This window comes from Passer domesticus, chromosome 2, assembly GCF_036417665.1.
Source record: "Passer domesticus isolate bPasDom1 chromosome 2, bPasDom1.hap1, whole genome shotgun sequence".
Taxonomy (NCBI): Eukaryota; Metazoa; Chordata; class Aves; order Passeriformes; family Passeridae; genus Passer; species Passer domesticus.
In genome coordinates, this window is record NC_087475.1 from 30,153,909 (window position 1) to 30,165,085 (window position 11,177).

The 11,177-nt window shown below is 39.5% G+C and overlaps 1 long non-coding RNA gene across 2 annotated transcripts; it reads left to right on the plus strand.

Moving 5' to 3' along the window:
• Nucleotides 1–589: 589 nt before the first annotated feature.
• LOC135295283 (uncharacterized) lies at nt 590–10,637 on the plus strand. Of its 2 annotated transcripts, none has more exons than XR_010357327.1 (3): nt 590–634; nt 1,718–2,607; nt 10,269–10,637. It is a non-coding gene; the product is annotated as an uncharacterized LOC135295283 (long non-coding RNA). The 2 variants fall into 2 exon arrangements; XR_010357326.1 differs by lacking the exon at nt 590–634 and adding an exon at nt 768–1,054.
• The last annotated feature ends 540 nt before the right edge of the window (nt 10,638–11,177 follow it).

Below are 11,177 nucleotides of genomic sequence, written 5' to 3' on the forward strand. Positions count from 1 at the left end.
TAGATATTTGGTCCCAGCGGCCCTGCCTGTGCTCAGCAAATGGTTCCATGTCACTCGCTGCATCACAATATCGGAGTGGCGGCGCTCGGTGGCAGCTAATCCTCTGAGCCCGTTAATAAGCTTAGGAGCACGTTCATTGAAGACTGACGCGTTAGTCACAAACAGGGAGAAAATATCTACTGGGGGAAGCTGAATTGGTTTTAATCATCTGCTAATCACCAGTAATGAGACCTACTCTGGGGAAGAAAAGAAAAACAGATAGTCAGAGGGAGGTTTTGTTCTTCACAGCGGAGTAACAGGGAATGAGAGGGCAGCTGTTATTAGGAGAGAAAAGATGGAAAGAAAGGAGGGATTTGGCCAGACCAGATGAAACTTCTTCTGTGGCGCACTGTTTTGTTAGCTGAGTGTTTCTTTCATTCAGCCTCCAAAACTTCAGATCTGTCAGCCCCTCTGAAAGCCCCGGCCCACCTCTCGGAGCCGCCGGGAGAAAAGGCTCAGCTACCCCGCCCGCAGCCCCCGGCCCGGCCCGGCTCCCCTCCCCCGGCCCGCGGCGCCTCCAGAGCCGGGGCCCGGCCTGCGGGGCCCGGAGCGCGGGGCAGCCGCTGCCGGGCCCCCGGGGCTGGGGCGGCTGCAGGTGGGTCTGAGAGGCGTGGGGACTAGCGGGGATGCTCGTCCTTGAAGGTGCCTTCCTGCCCCTCTCCTCAGCCCTACGCCGCGGCAGGTTGGGCGTCAGGGTGGCTGCTGGGAATGATCCAAAGAGAGGCAGACATCTGCCGCTGCCCACAGCAGAGCCTGGCTGGCATGTCGGCTCTCCTTCCCACCGGTGACACCTGAGAAAAGCCCTCGCTTGGAGAAGCAGGCATCAGGTTCTGCAGGGGAAAGCGGGGCAATAAGCACAGCCCTGATGCTCAATCAGCAGAGCAGTGACGTAACTACATCCCATGCACTGTGCAGATCACCGTGCTCCCTGAACTCCTTCCAGGGTGCTGGTGTGAGGACCTTGGTGAGACACTGCATGTGGCAGGTCACTCAGCTCCTTAACAGCAGGCCCCAGGTATCTCCTTCAGCTAGATCATGTTCACTTCTTTTTAAATTTTAATTGGGTTTAATTTTTGGCTTGTAATTGTGCATCTGGCTCAGAGAGAGGAAGAAAGCCCTTAGCTACATCTTTAAAAATCCAATCTTGGATGAGCTCTTTAAGTGATTATAAAGTTGACTAAGTGTAAAAGCTTTGCAAAGGCAGTAATTTCAGACACACTTCTGGCTGCTAAGACATGTCTGTGTTTCATTTTCTGTATATTTTTAGGGAGCTTAAGTGGGGTGGGTAGCTCACTCATTGGGGAAAAAAAAAGGGGGTTTTAAATGTCATGTTTCATTTGGCTGTATGGAAAAGCTGAGTATCAGATGTCCTGTCAGGAAATAAGATACACTGATATACAATGTGCAAACATTTTATTTTGAAGAACTTCACAGTCTCACTTCATGGAAGTGAGTTGCCCAACTTAGTCACACAGCAAAGAGAAGTCTACATCCTGATTTATGTTTAATTTCTTGGTTTAGAGCTCATGGCAACAGGATATCTGAAAGGGAAAGTATGCCTAAGTTTTTTTCTGTGGTTCCAACAATTCTTATTTTCACCATCGGGAAACAGGTCCCAGTACACCAGGATGTGGAGAGAACCTTAGCCCAGATAAAATTTTTAACCTCTTCTTTATAGCTTATTAAGAATGGAAGCAAGAATTACTGTCTTACTGAAGATCATCACAACATCATGTTTCTGATTTTGGAGAAGGACTCTCTGGTGATCTGGGGATAGCTGGTATCAGTGAGAAACAAAACACCATCAGGCAGTTCTCCACGTTTTTTCAACAGAAGGGCTTGAGAAACTTGTAGGGAAAGACTACACTTCTCTAAATGCCTGTTGTTATGATATGACCTTATTTTAGTACCATCCAAAGTCCTTTGATTTATAGTGAGAAGACAGAACCACTTACTTTGTAAAGGACAAATAAAATCGGGAAAATTTAAGCTCCTTTTCCTGTGTCCTAAAAGGACTGACCCATGTGTTGCCATTTACTCCTGTTGAGTTACTCCTTATTGTGCAGCTCACCTTGAATGAAGAATAGATTGATTTTTAACAGTGGCTATTTATTTTGGGGACCGTCATCCTCATTTGCTTCACAGAGATAGCCTGAAAGATCTCACACAAAAGAAAAACAAGAAAAAAAATAAACAAGAAAAAGAAAAAAAAAAAAAAACAGGGAAAAAAAACCCACACAACCTGCCATTGGAAACCAAGACTCTTCAGAGCTGTTCAAAGGAGAAAGAAACCTCTTGCCTGCGTGTTCAACAGCTATGGGATTCTCAAGCTATGAAGTTATGAATTGTTACATGCCCAGTGATCCCCAGCAGTAAGGCAATGTGCAGAAAGAGGTGTTTCAATATGTTAGATTAAAATTTGAGACTGAAATAGAACTCAAAAAATATTGATATTCAAAAGAAAACAATCAGAGATGCCAGCTACAGTCTTAGTGATCTCATGTATTCACTCCCTCCAATTTGAAGGCAACTTTTCCCTGATAGTGAGCATGTCATCAAAGCCTTGAGGTAATGTTTAATTGCACTTTTTTTCTTTTCTTTTTCCACAAGTATATTCAGCATTGTACTGATGTTTTCTCAGTTAGTTCATCTGTCTCTGTATTTTATCTTTCTGTCTGTCAGGCTTATTAGCATATTTTGACAGATTAAAAGGCTAAGGTCAAACAAGCAAATCCCCAAAGAAATACTGCTAATTATTGTCATATGTTTTTTAAATACTTTTGCTTCTTCAAAGAATTTCATAAGGAACTAAATTCAACTTTACAGTCTGTTTCTTTCATGAGCCCCTCCTCTCTTTAACATCACTTTTCCTAGCCACCCTCCAGTGCCCCTACCCTCATTCTTATTTCTTTAGGCAAGCAGTTAGCTTCTTACAGAAATGCCAGACTGTATTTCAGGTATGTTACATTTGGTGGAAGTGTACCTGGAGTACATACTGATGCACACCCAGTAGAGTGGGTAGAGTTCAATGAACCAGCAAACATGGGTTTGGGTGTTTCATGATGTCTGAAGAAGTAAAAGACCTGTTTTATTGCTGACAAAGCAACATGAATGCCCTTCTTCCAGAATCCTGCTCGGGGACTGGTGGGTGTTGTATGCACATGTGGTCAACAAAGGGGTCTTTCACACCATAGCGTTTTCCTTCTTTTATGGTGAAGAGGATTGGTTAGGATCTGGAGGTATAGTCAGAAGACCAATGAGCTGCATGCTAGTACTAGATGTAGTACAGACTTTTCTGTACCTTCAGCTTGTTAGAAGACAAATCAGAGCAAGCAGATGGTCTGGGAGTGAGCTTAAAAATTAAAATAAAAAACAAATACAGAAGCCAAACATACATTCAGTAGGGAGGAATGGTTGCAACCACAGTCAGCTGAATACTCTCTGGATTAGTTGTTGGTCAAGGTAAATAATAAGGTGGAGCTGGTCAGATAAAGGATTATATTGGCTTCTTGTGAGGACGAGACAACAGGTGGCTAAAATAAATAGAGGGGGAGTGCTTTTGGAACAAGATAAGCAACAAAACAATCCTAATTAACTTAATGATCAGACATGTATTTATCTTATGCCTCAACTTTTCTATTAATTTCCAGACAATTCTGTGTTTCAAGACAATATACGTGGTTTTTAAAGGACTAATTTTTTGATGGGTATGCAAAGGTAGCATTGCCAAACCTTGTTCATGGCAGGTAAATCATTACATGGCCTAAGACAGTGTTCATTAGCAGCATTGTCAATCATGTAGGAGTCCTGCCAGAGAATTGCTGATGATACGACAGGGTCAGAGACAAAGATATTCAGTCTCTATTCATTCATCAGATTTTTTTTTAAATCAATTTACAGCATGATAATTGAGTCAAGTTTATTGTGCTGCCCCTCAAACAATGTAGGATTTGGTGATTATAAATCTCTTGGTACTGAGACCACACAAAAAAGAGAAAGGAAGGGAAAGAGATGAAAAGGTAGGAAGGAAGGAGTGTTGGGTTAGGGTGGAGAGATGAAAGCTAATTGCTAAGATAAATATTTTAAAAAGGGAAAGTTTCAAATGGAGAAGACATCTCTTTAAGGTCAGAAAAATAGTTGAGATATTAAGTCCTCAGTTAAAGAAATTCTTCTTAAGGTGAAGGGCTAAATTGCCATTCATGTATCTGTATCATCTGAAATTATTTCACTGATAAAGCTGATGTGTATCTGTCCCAGGGGAACCATACTGCCTTAAAAAGTGTTCTTTCTGCTGTGTTGGAGAGCCCTTTTGTAAAACATTTTCCCCTTCATACATGCAACTGCATATGCCTGCATGCACACACGTGTGTGTAAAGCCTGTGTGCTGAATAGGTCTCTGTGTCATGAGATTTAAAAAAGAGGAGAAATCACATGGAACAGGAAAGTGACAAATCTCTTTCTAGGGCAGAAATAGAAGTGCTTTCTACAGGGAGGAAAGCCCTCTTATATCAAGCTGGGCATGGCTCTGATTCCCAGCACAAATGTTCAGTGCTGCATCTCCAGCCCAGGAAAAAGGGTTTTAAGCCTCCCTCCCATGACCTGCACGCTTCTCACACTTATGCCAAAGACTTAAAATGAGTGCCATTGCCATCATGCACAGGCTTTTTGCAAACTGATGCTACTGGTAAACATGTGCTTGCACATCTACTTTCCTCAGTTTGCTGTTTGGCTGATTTCAGACACATGATAAGTACATCATTCCTAAATTTTCTTATAATTACGTTTAAATATAATTTTGAGCAATTAAAATGAATGGGAGAGGAATTTATATGAAATCTGTCTCAAAATAAACCTATAAAAGTGTCACATTCCAGGGTGATTTCTTAAACTCCCTTTCATACAGCAGCCATGCTCGTGAGCTCTCCTCTCAGACCCCCGACTCTTTTCTGGGACTCATCAGGCTGATGCTGAACATATTTAAATCCTCCCCATAAAAGGTTTAGTCTAAGTTGCTTCTCCAGTACTTGTTTGAACATTAAATATGCAAATAATCATCATTACACTTCCAACAATTACACATGTTTGCGAGCACCATGTCAAGTACTGGCAGCAGTGCAATCATTTGTAAAGACAAATATTCCATTCCAAGAGATGTCATGCTGCTTAGAAGATTTCTTTTTGTATTAGTAGCCACACTGCTGCTTCATAAAGTGTGCAAATGAACGTGACAGTGCTGCCAATAGCTGCCAGTTCCTTCCTCTCGGCAGAGCAGATGTCAATCAACCATCCCAAACAGACAAGGCCTCGGTACTGCCGCAGACATTAAACATGTAGGATGGAGAAGGGAGGGCACAAACAACACAGGCAGTGCAGGGGCTCGGCATACTCCTCACTCTCCCTCTCCCTCCTCCTTCTCTTCCTCTCAGCCTCTCTCCCTCTCTCTTTCTCTCTGAGGAGGCCTGAGGCCGTTGGAATATTTTAATTTCTGATTTCTGACTATATTATCATGTGTTTGTAACAGATGAATTGTAATTTGTAGCTCTGAGGTGATATGAAAAGCTGCCTGCGACCGTAGGACAGATGCAGGCGTGTGTGGCAGACTTCTCTCCTCACTGCTCTTGCCTCCTTCTCTCTCTCTCCTACTCTTTATGTAGTAATGGATAATTGTCAGTGTTCACTTTTATCACATCCAAAGTAGCAGCTTAGAGAAGATGCAACTTTAGTCAGGACTAATCTTGCCTCCTCCTGAAGTGGGAAAATCCCAAGTATTTCAGGGTCCTATTGATAACCCTTGTGCTTTTTTTTTCCATAAAAGACGGATGACTCTGGCAAGCTTGGGAGACTGCAGATAATGGGATTGACTTGGTACTTAAATCTCAGTGAACCAAGACAGCATAAGTAATTAGTGAATTGGATCCATACTGGGGTGCTAATGATGGCTAATACTGCCCCACACCATTCTAAAACCCACAAGATACACATCCATCTCATTCAGATAAAACCGAGGGGACACTGTTTTGCGGGCATCATTTATTTCTTTCTTAGCACAGAATTTATACCCCTTTAAAAAAATAAATCTAATTTTCATGGAGTGACATCCAGAAGAACAAGTGACCATTCTGTCAGAAGAGTTCATTATGATCACAAATACCTCTGGTGTTTTTAATTAAGAAAGGCTAATTAAGAGAAACTATGCATTTATCTTCTTATCTAGTTGTCAAGGGGAAAGTCACAAACACTAACTATATGGTGTTTGAATGGGAGAGGCAGTTCATATTTTTAATCTTTTTTGCTTTTTGTTTTCGAACATACTGAATCCTCCTGAAGGAGAAAGTTCATTTAAAGAAAGTATTTCTTTGCTCCAACTTTTGTTAAGTGTAGTTCAACTTCACATCCTGATTTTCCTCCAGGTTAGTATAATTGGGTAGAAACTAGCATTCTGCCTCATTTTTCTTTTCCCATAGAGTGATAGCATTTTATCAGGATAATTTAGATAAATGCTTTTCCATAGGGTTGCTTATCCTTCCAGGAGCTATGATCGACAAACAGCCACATAAGATGAATGGCATCGTGTTTTGATCAAATGTATTCTCATCTAAAAGTAGAGAGGGTTTCAAGGTGAGGGGAACGTCTGTTTTCCTCAGATGTGATCGTCAGAGGGTGGTCCTCCCCCCTCTCCTCCCCCCTCCCTGTGCCCTCCAGTTTGTTACAGTGGCTGTGAGTTAGGATGCTTCTGCGTTCGAGCGTGCGCATTGCACGTATCAGACGCTAAAAACAGGGACAGCTCGGCAGAAGATATTTTAACTTAGTCCAACAGTCCTAGCATACAGTTTTAATGAGAGAGCTGAAGATAGGAAGGTTGTTTGTGAGGGGAGATTGACAAAGAAACTGGGAACTCAGGTACCCAGTTTTTGTGCTGCAACCTAAATCTTAAAGCCAAAAAACTCTTGCCCCCTTCAGTTTCTTATTCCAATTTGGCCAGTTGTTAAGGGACATTAAAAAGGTATGACTAGAGGCAAACTTGGACTGTAACTTATAAAGAGTTAAGATGCAATATTACAGACTAGAAGCAAAAGAGTCACCTGTCAAACACTATTTTTTTTCTTTTATTTCCTTTTTTTTTTTTTTTTCATTCAGATTAAGATGAAATCTTTCTTTTCCCTTACTGTCAGAAGAGCCTTAATTCTGTGCTGGGTTATTTTTGCAAGTAAGTGTATGTGTGACCACAGTAGGCAGTGCTTTGAAAGAAGAACTTCATATTCAACATTTGAGGAGAAAAAGCTGTTTAATGCAGGGGCTCTTCGTAGTCTTTATAAATCTGTAACTGATTAGGAGGCATTCAGAGCTAATGTAGGATGAAAAGATGGGCAGATTGTCGGCTGAGAAGGCGGAAGCGGGGGTTGGTTGGGGTAAGGATCTGAACTGGATTATAACAAACCCAAGTTTTAGTTGGGATAGAGCTAAAGTGTTAGCCTGGAGGCAGGCAGGCTGCTCTTCATCAGTTCAAATACTCTCACCTCAGTGACTCTTTCTGCTTCTCAAAAAACAAAGATTCTTCCTGAAAGCAGTGCTTTGCAAATTAGAGCTTTAACCTTATCCTTTCTATCCAACCCAGAGATCTTTCTCCCTTTTTTTCTTTTTTTTTTTTTTCTGAGCACAAGAACTTGTAGCTTGTGTAGATACCTGTATTTATAAAATGCCAGATATTTTTGTAATATTAATAAATCAGAGTCCTGTAAGTCAAAAAATTGAACTCTGCCATCTCCCCAACCAGGTTTCCTTTTTCATTTTTGCTTAGCACTGATTTATCTGTCTTCCTTTATTTCTTAGGACTTGTGGTAATGCACAAAAATAAAATAATAGTCTTATTTTCACAATGCAAGATCTGAAGTACTTTATCCCGAAGAAGCCTGAGATTTTTTTATTCCACATAAATAATGAGATTTCCAATTTTATTATTAACAGCCTTAATTGTGAAGCACTGCAATGTGGAAGGCTAGGGTAAGAGTATGAGAAATATTGCTTTTGAGATGTAAGGATACACTATCTGCAAAATTAAAATATCATTTGTTAAGGAAGCTCCCTTTTCTTATATTTCTTACTATAATTGTAGCCCTTCTATGGTTTTAGCTATTGGAAGAGCTTCATTGTTTATCTTCCTAACAGCCTGCATTTTTCCTTGAATATGATGAATACAGCTGCAGGACCCTGCATCACCAGTTCTGGGAGTTTGTCAGATGGTGGGAGTCTAAAGAGTTTTCTAGCAGGAAAAGAAGTCCCTCTCTTCTTTTGGCCTAATTTGTTCAAATATTTAATAGTTAATCCCATTTTTGCTGTCCTCCCTAGAAATAATACTAGAAATTGCAGGCACTGACAGAAACAATAATACCACTGGACAATGTAATCTAAAACACTGCAATTCTCAATTTTTATTTCTGAAGTATCATTCCCAATTTTTTCCTCACTGATCAAGAAGACTTTGACAGAAATCAGAAAGAAAAAAAAGCTAGAACTGATATATGATTTACCCACTTACACCTAAGACTTTCACACACAATTAGACAAATTACATGGCCTGTAGTAAACGGTATTAAATCTCAGACACTTGGCTAAAAGCAGATCTATATCCAAGGTCAAAGAAAAGGAGGGGTCCTTTTTATGAAGATACTGACCTTTTCCAAACTAATATCTGCCAAGCATTTCTTTTCCTAATGTTTCAAAAGGAGCTAAGCTCATTTCCACGTCCTTTCTAACAGGTTTTTGAAAGTTTCAGTTACAAAAAAAAAAATAAAAATAAAAAAGGAAAAATTTACAGAACTCTTATATGAACCTGAAGGCAGGTTAGGCTACATTAGTGAACTTCTTTTTGATGATGAGGGGTGGAAGTAAAGATTGCACTTGTTTTTCCTACCCATCATAAAACCTAACATGAGTTGCTTGAGCATTTTCAAATAACAGGAGAAATACAAAAGAATGAATTCTGAATCCTTCTTCCCTGCTGTAAAATGGCCAGATTCTTGTTGTCTGATGTGGGAGACTTTGCAGTGCACATAGCTAAGCAGTAGAATCAGAAAAGGTTTATGTAGAAGAAAAGTGGAAGCAATACAAATAAACAACTCTTTCATTCAACTTTTGATTTTAGTTTTCAATGATTAACCATATATGGCAGAAAGAAGGAAGCAAGTCTTGTTTTAAAGGAAGCAGCTCAGAATATCATACTTTGTTTTTTGCATCTTATACCAGATATCAGGATGTTGCTGAAAAAGTGCCAGAATTAAAAGTAATTCCCTCAACTTGAGCAAACAGTCCTGAAATCTGCCAGATGCTGGCATATATTCACTGGTTTGAAAGTTTGAAAGCAGGCTAAAAAATTTAGGGGTAGTTTTTATTTGTTTGTTCCTGACCACTGATAGCATGAGCTAGCAGCTGGTAGAAGAATAAAGGAAAATGTGTGTGTATTGGCAGCAGACAATTTATAACATGAAGTGATTATTCTCTCAGTCTTAAACATCAGAACTTGTGTCTTAAAAAATAATAATTTGCTTGGACAATTTTACAACTGAGCATTTAGTTTTTTCCCATTTTTCCTCCTTCAAAGATGTGTTGGAATTTGTAACCAACAAGATACATAATTTATCAATCTGGTACTTTTTTTTTTTTTTTTTTTTTTTTTTTTAAGAGGCGTGTTTCAATCTTGTTCTTTTTAAAGCTTATTGCAATCCTAGCTTGGTAAACCTACATCTCCACCTAGTGGTTTCACAGAAAGGGGACGCAATCGTTTTTCAAACAGTGTGAGCTTCCAGATAATTTGCAGTTCTAAAACCATTCTGAAGGAATTGCATTCTTTCTGAAAGAAATATTTTAAAACTTGTGATTAACTATAAAGAGGTAGATAGAGAGATAGATAGATTATAGACAGATAGATAGATAGATATAATTGTTGATTCTTTGTCATGTGCAATGGCCCTTTTATTTCTTAGTGTTAATAAATACTTCCAACAGAAAACCAAAATTTTAGCACAGCATCAGTTCATCCTGTATTTTTTCTAACCCCATCCTAAGCCATGCTCGGGCGCTGCTGGAAGATTCCCATCTTTCCTGCAGCCACATCTCTAATGCAGAGTGTGACCAAAGGTACAAACTAAACACAAAACAACTAGCAAGACTTTGAAAATGCCCTGAAAGCTCTCCTTTGCATAGTGATGGTTTTTTATAACTCTCTGTTTCAGGATACTTTATATCTGCCTGGAGGAACCTACAGGAAATCCATGTAGGGAAGAGGCATGCACGAGGCGTGTGACTTAGGTGCCAGACCAAGAGAAATTTTTAAACCTGTTCTGCCCTTTGCCCAAAACATTAATATTGTATTTTCTTGAGTCTCCAAAATATTCTATCTCAAATTTTGATTTTAAAAATAATAAATAAATAAATAAATAAATAAATAAATAAATCTTTGAAATATTCTTTTTCACAATAGAGGAGGTAAAAGCTCCAATCCCAACACAGTTGCTTACTGCCCTATACAAACATAATAAATCTACCCTCCAAAAGATACCTCAGCATATTAAGAAGGCCTCTTCAGGTATAAAAACTAATATCTTCCAGTACCAGCAAACTGATTCCTTTTAAAAAATAAAATATAGGCAGAAATGAAATTAATCTGATCCTGCCCAAAATGTCTTATTTTTCTCAGCCACACTTCTCATTCCTCTTTCATGCCTCTGTAGTGCCGGCCACTTCATTCAGCAGTGAAAGTCTAAGTGGTTTTTTGGGAGTTAGAATCCTATTCTTTTAACAAAACTATCAGTTCCATACGACTATCCAGAGTGCACAAAATTAAGAATGTGCCTAAACCTGTGCAGTATTGGATCCTTCACATGGACAGTAGATGTACTGTTAATTAAATGCTACTTGTAATAAAATATATTAAAGTGATTGAAGCTGCTGTAGCTGCAGTGGGCCTAAAAAGTACAATAATCCTTCACTGTAATGTAGAATCCTCATGTCAGAAACATGTACAGTGCTCAGAAAGAGTATAATTAATGCACATTAACATATATACTCAGGGACAGAATATATGAAGAGGGTGCTTTGGGACATGATTAAATTTTTTGTGACTTAAGATAAGGGAAATTTTG